This window comes from Lontra canadensis, unplaced genomic scaffold (assembly GCF_010015895.1).
Source record: "Lontra canadensis isolate GAN:19392208 unplaced genomic scaffold, GSC_riverotter_1.0 scaffold297, whole genome shotgun sequence".
Lineage (NCBI taxonomy): Eukaryota > Metazoa > Chordata > Mammalia > Carnivora > Mustelidae > Lontra > Lontra canadensis.
The window spans coordinates 108,588-122,040 of record NW_022631291.1 but is presented as its reverse complement, the minus strand read 5'-3'; the positions used below and the strand labels follow the sequence as shown (position 1 = coordinate 122,040).

At 37.4% G+C, this 13,453-nt stretch overlaps 1 protein-coding gene across 1 annotated transcript in view; it reads left to right on the top strand.

Annotated features, from left to right (window-relative positions):
* LOC116862677 (lysocardiolipin acyltransferase 1) overlaps positions 1-13,453 on the top strand; it is a 115,702-nt gene that overhangs the window by 26,676 nt on the left and 75,573 nt on the right. The gene's annotated exons all lie outside the window — the stretch shown is intronic.

Genomic DNA, 13,453 nt, shown 5'->3' with positions numbered 1-13,453 from the left:
GAAGGCAAGCCACTTGCCCATATACAGTGGAATATTACTCACCCAATAAAAATGGAATCTTGCCATTCATGACAACATGGATGGATTTAGAGAGTATATTGCTAAGTGAAATAGGTCAGACAGAGAAAGACAAACACCATATGATTGTATTTGTATGTGAGATCTAAAAAACAAATGGACCAAGCACAAACAGACCCATAAATAGGACTGGTGGTTGCCAGAGATGAGAAGGGTGGAAGTTGGGTAAAACAGGTAAAAGGAGTCGGGGGTATAGGTTTCTAGTTATGGAATGAATAAGTCATAGGGATGAAGAATACAGCATATAGGTCAAATAGTCAGTTGCATTGTAACAGCACTGTGTGGTGACAGACGGTAGCTATAGTTGTGTGAGCACAGCATAACATAGAGAATTGTCAAATCACTGTGAAACTCCTGTAACAATGTATGTCAGCTGTACTTAACAAAATTATTAATGTTGCTTCATGACTCAGAAGGGGAATAAATTTCTAATTGGAGAAGTCTCTCACAAGACTTGATATCCCTAACACTCCAGTCCCACTAGGTTCTTTGGTAAACCAAGTCGTCAGTTTTATTACCTATATCTGGTAAGTGTGCTCATCATTCAAGCTAACAACTTGTTGACCCTTCCTGGAACATATCTCTTCAACGAGCATATTTGAAGCTCCCTCTGTGATCCTTTCTTCAAAGGGGGATTCTAGTCAAGGATTCCTAACTACTTAATAACTATACTGTAGCTGTTACTCTCACAGCAAACTTTCTTGTGGCTAAGCCACAAGAAATTGATCAGTGTCTGGCTTCCTGTTATATCTAAATGATAAAAGATTTCATAGCAGTAACCTTCTTCCCGGTGTGGTTGCATTTATTACTAAACACCTAAAGCCCAGAGATGATGTTTCACTAATTTTGACAGTGAATCATTAATCTACACATCATGACAGGATAAAAGTACCTGATACTAGCTTTCTCTGCCTCCTAATAACCAGTCTCGAGACCAAAGAGAGAGAGTCTTTCGGGAGGCTCTGGGGAAAATTGCCTCCTTCCACCAAAGGGCAAGATTTGATGAAGGGAGGATGGAACTGCCCCTTTCCTGCTTGGGACGTTACTGTTAGAGCACATCATACTTGGAGCTGCTGCAACTGTCTTGTGTCCAAGAGGATGGCGGAGTAGAATGTGAGAGCCTGGCCTCTGAACCAGCCTTGAGGCCAGCTTTATTTTATGTGAGAAACATAAATCCAGATTGTTTATATGGCTTCCAGATTAGTATTCTGTTATTTATAGCCGAAAACTTGCTTTCTTCATTTCACCAAGCTCTTAAAGAAAAGTATCCAATGATTGATGTACTCATTCGGTAAATTTTATTAAATGCTTATCATGAATCAAGATCTTTATGAAAACCATCAAATGAAACAGAGTATGTTAAATGTATTTTAGTTCTGTGGTTAGATATCACATTCATATCTGTGTATTTTCAGATACAAAGCGAAGATCAGTTTCATCTTAGCAGTTTTGCTATTTGCAAAATAAGTTCTTGTAATTGTTGATTTTATAGTTTCAGTTGCCAAACTTGATCAGCTGAGATGAGTTTTGATGCTTTTTTTGTTGTTGTTGGGGAGGAAGAGAAATCTATTGGGAACAAAGGTTCAATTCAGTTAAATCATGTGCCAGGCAGTATACTAGGATTATACTTCTTTCTAGGATTACATTGAGAACTAAGTAATTTTTTAGGATTGCCTTGAGACCCAAGTAATTTAAATGAAGCTTTTGTTTCGAATTTGTTAGCTGACTTCTTAGCAAAACTCAAGCCCTGTTCTGTCTGGAAGTTTACAGTTTCTTTGGGTGGGAGAAATTACTCTGGGCTTTAAGGTCATTCAGTGAATCACTTATTGAAGTTGTAATCCAAGCGGTTACCTAAATTGGATGTCCCATTGATGTGCACTGTCTCTAACACTCTAGTCAGATTTGCATTGCTTCAGGATGCTTGGCATCCCAGATGTAAGCTATGAAGCATATTTTGATTCTAGACCTTTTAGTACCCCTTGCATCTACTGAAAATGAGGAATTCCTTTGCTTAGGCTTCAAAAATTATCTAAAAAGAATGCCTTTATGACAGTGATTTTTTAGGAGAGAGCAGGAAAAGAATTTGGGGGGAGCTTTAGGGTTTTGTGTCTGTTTTGCATTTAGTGGAGAAGCACAAACAAAATAAATCTTTCAGTGATCAGTTTGAGCCAACTTTGTAAAGGGTACTTTATAATAATGGTAAAAAGATAGGAGAGATGGACCCAGTGTACTTCGTAGTTTGTTTTGTAAACTTAATGTCAGTAGGTAATTTGACTCCAGTGCTTTTGGTTGTCCTTTCACTGTGGCTAAATGAGGTATCCCTCAATTGAAAATGTTTGTCTTTTTTTTTTTTTTTTTTAAACAGACAAAGGCAACATTGCTGTGCTGAGGAAAAAAATGAATTGGCTATTAGATTTATTATATATGTCATCATTAAGGGAGTTAAAAAAAACTTTTTTCTCTTGTTTATTCCTTATCATAAGTCATATAGAAAATATTTTCCTTGTGCTTGAAGTCAGATATTTCTGAGTTGTTATACTATTGTGTAATGAACACCAGGCACGGACATATGATGTAGCCAAGAATTAGAAATGTTCTTCCACAATAAAAATAATGCCAAAACTGTATCTTAGAAATGTTGTTGCTGATAATCTTTAACTATTTATGGTATAGTAAGTGAATCTCAGATAAGAATATTAATGTCTTTGAATTTAGAATGCAAAGTGGTCATTATTGTGTTTGTGTATGTATGTATTTTAAATGAAGCAAAAGTTTGGATCAACAAATAGTTGATTCTTAAATACCTTTTTATATGGAATAATTTTAGATTTATAGAAAATTTGCAAAGATAGTACAAACATTTTTTTATTTTCTTCATCCAGATTCCTTGGGACATGTATCAAAGTAAGAGATTAACATGGGTATAGTACTATTGACCACAGACCTCTCTCAGATTTCAGATGCCCTTTTTCTGTTCTAGGATCCAGTTGAGGATCCTGTAATTTCTTTTAGTCACCATGTTTCCTTACTCTTTCATTCTGTGAAAGTCTCCTTATTTTGATGTTTTTGAAGAGTACTGGTTAGATATTTCATAGAATGTTCTTCAATTTGAGTTTGTATATTTTCTCGTGATTTGATGGGGGTTATGGGTTTTAGGGAAAAGCACCACAGAAACGAAATTCTCTTCTCATCAGGGAGGTCCATGATATCAACATGGCTTATCACTGATAATGCTAACTGTAATCATTTGGTTTAAGGTGTTTCCTGCCACGTTTCTCCACTATAAAGTTGCTGTTTTTTCTTTTTATCTATTTTTTTATTCACTAACAACAGCCCACATACAATGTCTGGGGAGGGGGCACTAAGCTTTACTTCCTAGAGTGAGATGTATGTACATAATTTATTTATAATTCTGTAAAGAAGATTTGTCCCTTCTCATTTATTTACTCACTTAATTATGCCAGTATGAACTTATTGATACTTTTTTCTTTGGGTTATAATTCAGTATTATTTATTTTTGTTGTTGACATTGTGTGACTTTGGCCGGTAGGGTACCTTGCAGGTTGTCTCTTGTGTCCTTTTGGGCTTCCATCTTTTTTTTTTTTTTTCCTTTTAACTTTCTAGCGGTACAAGATTCTTGTATTTTCCCTACCGCAGCTCTGGACTCAGTATTTCTCTAAGGAATCCTAGTTCTATTTTTTTCAAGAATGCTGTTAGAAACCAAGATTTCAGCACTGACCGTGCTCTGTAGTAGTTTCCTATTAGTGTTTGTACCATGAATGGAGTGGCTTAAACAGTACACATTTATCTGGGGCGCCTGGGTGGTTCAGTGGGTTAAGCCTCTGCCTTCGGCTCAAGTCATGATCTCAGGGTCCTGGAATCGAGCCCCTCATTGGGCTCTCCGCTCAGTAGGGAGCCTGCTTCCCCCTCTCTCTGCCTGCCTCTCTGCCTACTTGTGATCTCTCTCTCTGTCAAATAAATAAAATCTTAACAAAAAAAGTACACATTTATCATTTGCAGTTCTGGAGGTCACAAGTCTGAGTGGCATCCACTGGATTAAAATCAAGGCACTAGCAGGACTGGTTTCTTTCTGTACATTCTGTATAGATTCTTTCCTTGACTTTTCTGGCTTCAGTTGGATGCTCAGTAAATACAGTAAATACAGTAAATCCTTTCTCCACCTTTAAAGTGAGCAAGGACCAGCTGAGTCCCTCTCTCTTTAACATGAGTCTTTTCCTGCTTCCCTTTTCCTCTTTTAAGGACCCCTATGATTACACTGGGCCCTGTAGACTAATCTAGGATAATTTTCTATCTTAATTTCAGCTGATTCTTTTTTGCCATGTCACATATTCACAGTTTTGGGAATTAGGATGTAGACGTCTTTTGTGGGGCTTGTTATTCTGCCCACCACATGCTAGTTGTTACCGACCCTGTCAGTGTGCAGAGCTAGTAATGTACTTACTGAGGAATTCATTTTCCATAGGGATGGATTTCTTAGATGGCAGTTCATCTAGAAAATTGAATAAATGGCAAATCTTGTACAGTATGAAAGACAGGTTTTAGTCCCACAATAGGGTGAACTAAAAAATTACAACCAAGGAGACTGATCTTGCTAACAAAAGATGTCAGTAACTAGGTATTTCTTCAGTGCCAAGCAACACTTTCTACTCTCCGCAGGTAGGTATGATAATCTCTTTGTGGAGTCTATGAAATTTGCAATGAGGGTTGTTTTTATCTTGGAAGTTAATCAACTTAGAAGAGGGATATAGACAGCATTATATAATATAAAATGTTGAATTCAAAGAAGATAGGGCTTAGGGTTTCCCCAACTTTGTGTAGTGTTTAGCACCCTGACCTGGGTTGAAATTTTAAGGAATAACTACTTGTTCTGGATTTATATGTAAATAATTGTTATGCATAACTACACCCTCAGTAAATACAGTATTTGTTCATGATTGCTGTGATTTAAGTTTATACAAAAATGTGCATCTGTTTATATCACTCATTCTCATTTAATAGAGGCCTATGGATAGCATTTCCTTGATTGCATTCATACCCTCTATTCAGCATTGAAAATGAAGTAAAGAGAACAGTTTTTCTGTTCCACATTGCATTTGGTTTCTGGTGTCACGTGTATAGTGCCATAGTAGATACTATATGAATTAATGACTACATGGACAACAGGGAGACATCAGATCAAGTTATCTTTAAATCCAGTTTTTAGAGCACTAGGTGAGCAGTGCAGATATTTTTACGATTCCCTTAACTATATCCATTTACGCTAAAATGAAAAAAAAAAAAAATAAAGAATTTTTTTTTTTTTTTTTTAAAGATTTTACTTATTTGTTGGGGGGAGGGGGCAGGAGGGGAGGGAGAGAGAAACCCAAGTAGACTCCTTGCTGAACACAGAGCCCACCACAGGGCTTGATCTCACAACCCTGAGAGCAGACCTGAGCCTAAACCAAGAGTCAGACGCTTAACTGACGACACCACCCAGGAGCTCCAAGAGCTTACTTTTTTAAAAAAAGATTTTATTTATTTATTTGGCAGAGCAAGGGAGCACAAGCAGGGAGAGTGGCAGTGGGTGAAGGAGTAGCATGGGGCTTAATCTCAGGACCCTGGAATCATGACCTGAGCCAAAGGCAGACAGTTATGCACCTGAGCCACCCAGGCACCCCAGAGCTTACTTTTTTTAATTAGAAAGAATGCATAATGTCAAAAATAATCAGGGTTTTTGTTGTTGTTATTTTGTTGTTGTTTTGAGAACTCAAAAACTTGATAAAAGAGAATTTAAGCCAAGGAAAACCAGGTTCTAAAGTTATGCAATAGTTTTCAGCAATAGAGTACACTCAGGGATTACTCCTGTCTGCTTTGAAGAGAAGGCAATGTTGATAACTTCAATGAGGTTTTAGAAAGAAAACAGTGGTAACAGAGTCATGCCAGCATCCACAGAATCTGTCTTTATAAACCTGCCAGACTCCCAGCCCTTGTTTGAGAAATTCAGGTGATAGATGGACTGTCTTCCAGTGGAAAAGTTTGGGGGGAAAAAAAAACAAAACACCAAGTAATACAGATGAGTTTCAGAGGACAGGATCAGTTGCCCAGTTATTTTTCCAGCCATAGATGTATGAAATAGATATCACAAAAATATATGTTTGAGGATCTCCACAATGTTAAGAAAACTCTGGGTGTTGCTTTAAACACAAAGTATCCATTGATGGCAATGACATGGACAAAGAAATTCACTCTGAATTTGTTCTAATGATTTTTATGAAAGGGAGAAAAATGTTTAAGCTCAAGGGAGTAGAAAAGATACAAAAGCATAAGTGATGTATAAATGGATATGAGAAGACAGAGGCACAGAGGGGAAGAATCATCTTCAGAGGAGAGATTCAAGAGCTAGACTAATGCAGCCATTTTACTTCCCTTTCTGTGATTTCTGAAACACACAGACTATTCAGAAAAGTTTCATGGCACAACCCCAGAGGTCTTGCTACTGTAGCTCCCTTCCTCCAGGGAAGCAACAGATGGTCTCACTTGGAATGGACACATACCTTCTACCTCTCAGTATTGCTCAGTCTAGAACATTCTTTATACATAGGAAGACAATTTAGACTTAACATTTGTGGAAAATGTACCATTTTAAGGGGAGTCTAATATTAAAAAATGGGAAGTTTAATCTCTGAGGAATACATAATTCCCCTAGGAGAACTTAAACTATGTTTACCTACTAATTTTAGAGAGATTCAAGTACATATTGCCGAGAGACTGTTTGGTGACTGGTTACTTTGGAGCCAAACTGCTTGTGTCTGAAACTGGGCTTTATCACTTATTTGCTCTTTGAGTTGCAGTGTGCCTCAGTTTCCTCATCCATAAAATAGGACAGTTTACCTAATTCATAAGGTTGTCTCGAGAATTCATTGAATTAATGAAAAATGCCTTGAATAGTATCAGGCACATAGCAACCATTCAATAATTTTTTAAAAAAAATTTTTAAAAAAATTTTAAAAAAAATTCTATTTTTTTTATAAACATATAATGTATTTTCAATAAGCATTTTTATTAAAATTGTTAACCCTTTGGGGTGCCTGGGTGGCTCAGTGGGTTAAAGCCTCTGCCTTCAGCTCAGGTCATGATCTTAGGGTCTTGGGATCGAGCCCCGCATCGGGCTTTCTGCTCAGCGGGGAGCCTGCTTCACCCTCTCGCTCTGCCTGCCTCCCTGCCTACTTGTGATCTCTGTTTGTCAAATAAACAAATAAAATCTTTAAAAAAAATTTGTTAACTCTTCATATTTGTCATAACTTATATTTTTTGTTGTTTGTCCTAACAGTTGGCTGCTATAAAAAGAACCAATTGGGGATGCCTGCATGGGTCAGTCGGTTAAGAGTCTGACTCTTAATTTGGCTCAGGTTATGATCTCAGGGTCCTGAGATGGAGCCCCGCATTGGGCTCTGCATTCAGCAGGGAGTCTGCATGAGATGCTCTCTCTGAAATAAATCTTTAAAAAAAATTGTAAATCCTAAAAATTAAGGAAACACTTGCTGAAATAAACTGTTAGTAGACCAGACTGAGAATCAAATTAGTGAGGCGAATGATCAAACCAGTGGATTTTCCTTGAGCACAGTGTCATTTGAAAGAGATGAAAAGTATGAGAGGACAGGCCAGAAGTTAACAGCTAGCTAGTTAACCTAAGTTCCAGATAGACAGAGAGAATAAAGAGGACAGTAATGTATTTTCTTAACTAATGGAAGAAATATCCCCAGTGTTAAAAGAAAGACTCATATTAGAAGAATGCAACAACTGCTGAGCAGAATTTTTTTTTTTAAAGATTTTATTTATTTATTTGACAGAGATCACAAGTAGGCAGAGAGGCAGGCAGGAGATGGCCGGGGGTGGGGGGGCAGAGCAGGCTCCCTGCTGAGCAGAGAGCCTGATGTGGGGCTCAATCCCAGAACCGTGGGATCATGACCTGAGCTGAAGGCAGAGGCTTAACCCACTGAGCCATCCAAGCACCCCTGCTGAGCAGAATTAATGAAAAAATCCCATGCCTAGACTCACACGGGGAACATTCCATGAAACCAAGAGTAAAGAGAAAATCATGCAAGCTTCCAGAGAGGGGAAAAGATTAGGTTATCTACACAGATCAGATTGATGTCAGATGTCTTAGCAGCCCTATCAGATGATGGAAGACCGTGGAAAAATAGCTTTGAAATTCTCAAGGGAAAATGATTTGGAATTTCAAATTTTGTTTTTAGCCAAACTGGCCTCCAAAAACTTGAGAACAAATAAATACATTTTAGGAATGCAAAGATTCAAACATGTTTTGAAAGGAATTCCTTCAGGAGGACTAACAGAAGACCATAAGATAAAAGAAACAGTGATAAGGAAGCCAGTCAAGTCCAGGCAATTAAAATTATTTCTGTGAAGCATAAGGAATGTGTGAGTAATAATAATAACAACTTTGGGGGAACTATTGGATGATTTATGCAAATTTGGAAAAGCACAAGAGGAAAGCATAGGTTTTTGGGGAGAGGATCATTGTTTAACTCAATGTTGATAGAAGTTTAAATGTTTGTCAAAAATGAAAAGTTGGAAAAAATTTCAAGGATGTCCATTAAAAGAACAAAATGGGGTGTATAATTTCCAAACCACTAGAGTAGGAGTTAGCAAACTGCTCCATAAAGGGCTAGGTACTAAATACTTTAGGCTTTGTGGGCAATACCATCTCTCTGCCACACCTGTGCCGCTCTGTGGCTGCGGCTCAGAAGCAGCCATAGACAGTCTCTGTAACATGTAGGTGTGGCTGAGCTCTAATCAAACTTTGTTTATAAACATAAAATTTGAATTTCATATAATTTTCTTAGATTACAAAGTACTCTTCTTGACTTGTGGTCTATTCAGAGACAGTGGGCTCGGTTTGGTCCATAGTTTGTTGACCCCTGCATTAGAGAACAAAGAAAGGGGGTGGAGAAAACTTAATAATTTCAGCTAAAGACAGAAAAGGGGAAAAAGATGGGCAGAAATCATGAAGTCTAACAAACATGAAACATTAATGATGTTAGTAAAAGAAACAGCAGTTCCCCTAATAATGTGAATGGAATAAACTTTTCCATTAAAGACAGATTCTCAGATTGGGTGCTTTCTAAATGATAATAGGTCATGGTATAACAGAACAGGGCTACCTGAAGTATCATTCCCATAACAGTGCCAGTTAGCAAACTGTGACCCAACCATCTTGAGAGAAGGGAGCAGGAAAGAAGAGTACTTGGAAACTTTTATAGTGTTGTGATATTGTTAACAACTTCCAAGTGTGTGATCATTGTTCTAGTAATTCATTTTATTGCATTTTACAAAACTGTTAGTCAGTAATGGTTTAGAGATTAAAACTGCTTTGAGAAGCAATAGTAGAGAATATGATGTCAAATGAAGTAGATCCATATGTGTATATGATAAATGAAAACAAATCACAGAACAGTATATAAGATACGATTTTAAGTGTTTTTTTTTTAAGCACCAATTGTATATGTAATGAATTTTTAAAAATGCAGAACAATTCATATCAAACTGCTAACTGTGGTTCAACTAAAGAGAAATGATGATTGGGCTTGAAGGACATGGAGTATTTTCTTGTTTGAATCTACATACTTTTGTATTGTTCGACTTTTTTTTTACTTTTTTTTAAAGCAGTATGTTTTCATTTATTGTGGAATGGTTCTTAAACATTTGATTATTTAAACGAACGATCTCATGGTCCTTTCAATACTTGGCAATTGAATATCCATATGGAAAACAAGGATCTTAGCCTCTGCCTCACACGATATACAAAAATTATTTTTAGATGGATTATGAAACAAAATGTGAAAGTTAAAGCACTAAAGCTTCTAGAAGAATACATGGAATAACGTCTTCAGAAATTGGAGTAGGCAAAAATTTCTTTAAAAAAAAAAAAAGTTTGTCAGAGAGATCGCGCACAACCAGGGGGGCGCTGCAGGCAGAGGAAGAAGCAGGTTCCCCACCAAGCAGGGAGCCTGATGCAGACATATTCCAGGACTCCAGGATCATGACCTGAGCAAAGGTAGATGTTTACCCATCTTGAACCACCCAGAGGTTCCCTAGGCAAAAATTTCTTAAACAAGACACAAAAAGCATGAGTCACAAGGACACAACTTGTAAATTGGGCTTCATTAGTATTAGATGTTAGGTTCATAACAAGACACTGCTAAGCCTCAGACTGAGAGACGATCTTTGGCATATTAGGTCTTTGAAACCTAGAATTATATATATATTTTCTGTGTCTGTGTGTGCAGAAAGTTTGGAGAGGCACTTCACAAAAAAAAAATCAGTGGCTGTTTTGCATATGAAAAGGCTCTCAGTCAACATCATTAATCATAAGAGAAATGCAAACTCACACTATTATCCGTGGATTAGAATGGCTAAAATTGGGGTGCCCGGGTGCCTCATCCAGTTAAGTATCTGCCTTAAGCATAGGTCGTGATCCCAGGGTCCCAGGATTGAGCCCCAAGTCAGGCTCCCTGTCCAGCAAAGAGTCTGCTTCTCCTCCTGGGTCTGCCTGCTGCTCCCCCTGCTTGTGCTCTCTCTGTCAAATGAGTAAGTAAAATCTTAAAAAAAAAAAAAAGAATAGCTAAAATTAAAAGGTCCCATAAGATCTAGTGTTGGCAAGGCATAGATAGATAGTTAGGAACTCACCTGTTGGTGGTGGGTGTGTCAGTTGGTATAATCACTTTGAGAAAAAAAAAAAAAAAAGGCTGTGTACTAAGTCTGGGCATATATAAATCCTGTGCTGTAGCTGCTTCATTCCTGAGTATTCACTTAAGAAAAGTAGGTGTTTTTGCTCAACAAAAGATACAAGAACAGCCATGCTAACTTTATTCCTAATAACCAAGAAATCTCTCCATCAGCAGTACAAATAAGCTGGGGTATATTCATCTAATTGACTGTTACACAGCAATGCATAGAAAATACTGCTACCTATAATTACACGGATGAATCTCATTGACTGAAATTGAGCAAAAGGAGCCAAAGATGAAAGAATACCTACCATGTGAATTCATTTGTATGCTTTATGATGAAAGAAGTCAAAATAATGGTTTCCTTGGGAAGCGGGGGACAGAGGCGGTAACTCACTGGCAGGGGGGCAAATGGGAATATTCTGGGATGCTGGAAATGTTCAGCACCTTAATCTGGATGGTGGCCACATGTTATTAAGTTCTACACCTACATACTTAATATCCGCACACTTTAGCTTACACCTCAGTAAAAATGGGCGTCTCAGTCGGTTAAGTGTCCAAGTCTTGATTTTGGCTCAGGTCATGATCTCAGGGTTGTGGAATTGAGCTCCACACCAAGCTTCACAGTCAATGGGTAGTCTGCTTGGGATTCTCTCTTCTTCTCTCTCTCAAATAAATAAGTCTTTTAAAAAAATGATTTAAAAAAGAAAACCCCAACTCAGGTTTTACCTTCTGTTATGAAATTGTGTCATTATCCTTTGCCAAATTTTTAACATACTCAGGGGCTTTTTTTCCTAGGTCTTACATTCTTTTCCATTTGTCTGTTTCTGTAGATGCATTGTTCTGGCTTACTCATGGTTGCTTTATAATACATTTAATAGTTAATGGTGTGAGTCTCTCCTACTCATTCTTTTGTTTCAAAATTATCTTGGATATTTTCACTTCTTTATTATTATAGATAATTTTTAGACTCAAATAGCCAAATTCTCATACACCCTCATGCCATTGGAATTTTGATTGTAATTATATGAAACTAATAATTTAAAAATTTGGAGATGATTGGTATTTGGGTCAAAGTTCAGAAACGTTGTGTTTCTCACCATTTCCTCCCAGTTGTCTTCATGTGATGCCTACAGGTTATTTTTATTTTTGTACATTTTTGTTTTACTACTGTGACTGGGAACTTTTTGGTTACATATTTATGTTCCTTGATGTAATAGTATTATTATAACTTCTTAATCTCAATAACGGTAATAGTTATTATTTACTGACACTTTGTGCTAAGCAGTCTTACTTCTTACAACAATCCCTATCGGGTAAATACTACCTCCGCATTGTGCTAATTTTTACATTTGGGGTCAGTGAAGGACAAAGACTGAACAGCTGTTTTGTGGCAGAGCTATGATTCTAACCCAGGCAGTCTCACTCCAGAGCTACGCTGCTTACAAACACTGTGGGCCTAGGTGTCCTCAGGTGAAGCGAGAGAGACGAGTAGGAAGGCCAAGTGTGGGGATCAAGTCTAACACTGATGGATATGACTGACAGTACAGTGGGTGAGTAGTAATTGGTTATATAAGCACAAGACCTATACTAAAGTGGATTGTCGAGTGTACCTTCATTTATATTTGTAGACTACAGGATTCTAGTTTGGACTTATTCAAATCAAATCGTCTTACAATTTTTTAAGTGATTAACGAATGATTTTATGATTATTTTATATATTCCCAGGGTGCCATTGTATTTACCAAATGATGATGGTTACTGTTTTAGTTGTGTTCTTTGTTTGCAAGGAGCTATCACTTACTCCCTCTAGTTGAAACAGTGGAAGTATATTGTAAAGATACGCATGGCCGTAAGGGAGACGGACTCCTATGGGTATCCAAGAGATGGATCCATAGACCGGCCAGCATTTGTGGAGACTAAAAATGTCTTCTGTTCCAGATTAAAATCAGCTATAGGCATCTCAGCAGCAAGATTTTAGATCTTTCCTGCAATGTGCTGTTTTTATCTTCCCTCAACTGCTGCTGGCATATTATCTGCCATCTTGTCCATCTGTTTACTTTCATATTGCCAGTGTATTTTCTCCATGGTCCCAGGTAAAATTTCTGACAGATCATTTGATTGGCCATCATAGTTATTGTGTTTGGGCCAAGTGTCTCATGCTTTATAGACTACAGAACAGACTATAGGTTGGCTGAGTCAACTTTACCAGTAGTTCAAGTCATTTCTGGCCAGGGAGGGATGGCTGGTTAGGTGAAACATGGCTCATCTAAAACGACCTCCTTCAGTGTTCAGTAGCAAGGTTGATTTGCCCTAAATATAAAGGAAACGTGTTCACAGTATATATTCTGGTTAATGTGTTTAGTACCCATTACACCTTTTCCCTTTTAAATAAAATCTAAAGAAGTGGCTAACTTTGAAAATAGCAATTGCATTTATAGGTTGAGTAGTACAGAAGGGGAAATACTTGACATTAGAACAATCTCTTGCTTACTGTTTGGTAAGCCTGATAACATGTTGTATATCTCTTGTAGATATCTTGTTTAAAATGTCTGGTTAGGATCATTAAAACTGGAGGAGTTACTGACAAATATTAGGGAAGTTTTTTTTCCTGGTTATTTTAATAG